This window comes from Octodon degus, unplaced genomic scaffold (genome assembly GCF_000260255.1).
Source record: "Octodon degus isolate 3935 unplaced genomic scaffold, OctDeg1.0 scaffold00081, whole genome shotgun sequence".
In the NCBI taxonomy this organism is placed as follows: domain Eukaryota; kingdom Metazoa; phylum Chordata; class Mammalia; order Rodentia; family Octodontidae; genus Octodon; species Octodon degus.
The window spans coordinates 6,661,272-6,661,792 of record NW_004524657.1 but is presented as its reverse complement, the minus strand read 5'-3'; the positions used below and the strand labels follow the sequence as shown (position 1 = coordinate 6,661,792).

The following is a 521-nucleotide window of genomic DNA, read 5'->3' as shown; positions in this document are numbered from 1 at the left end:
TCAAACATCTTAGGCATAACACGGAACAGGTATTTTTCATCAAGTATTGATATGTTGAACTTTAAGTCCCTACAGAATATGATGAAAAAATATTTAAAAATGAGAATATATTTTAACTATAGGCATAAAGAATTATATAATTCTTATGTTTACACACAAGTCCAAAAATCTAACCATATACAACCTTGAAGCAGCACTGTCCCACAACATTCTTTTTCCTGTCTCTTGCCTTCATTCACCACTCCCTTCTTTTTGAACAATCATCTATCCGCGAGACAGCACAAGAGCAATTGGCATGTAATTACAAGCAGCCCATATTAAGAAGACCAGAATGTCAGACACTCCAAGCATAAAACTACTATTACAGATTACCATTCAGTGCAGTTGCTTAGTTCACAGGTATCAGTATATATAGTTAGTCAGGGTGGAAATTATAGAAATAATACCTTTTACAATAGCACCGAGGAAAATGAAATACCTTGGAATTAATCTAACTAAAGAAGTCAAAGATCTTTTCAAGG

The 521-nt window shown here is 33.6% G+C and overlaps 2 protein-coding genes across 6 annotated transcripts in view; one reads left to right on the top strand and one right to left on the bottom strand.

The window, feature by feature from the left end:
• The window catches only part of Cmss1 (cms1 ribosomal small subunit homolog (yeast)), a 427,095-nt gene that overhangs the window by 292,917 nt on the left and 133,657 nt on the right, over positions 1-521 (bottom strand). The gene's annotated exons all lie outside the window — the stretch shown is intronic.
• Positions 1-521, top strand: part of Filip1l (filamin A interacting protein 1 like) — a 311,808-nt gene that overhangs the window by 209,842 nt on the left and 101,445 nt on the right. The window lies entirely within an intron of this gene.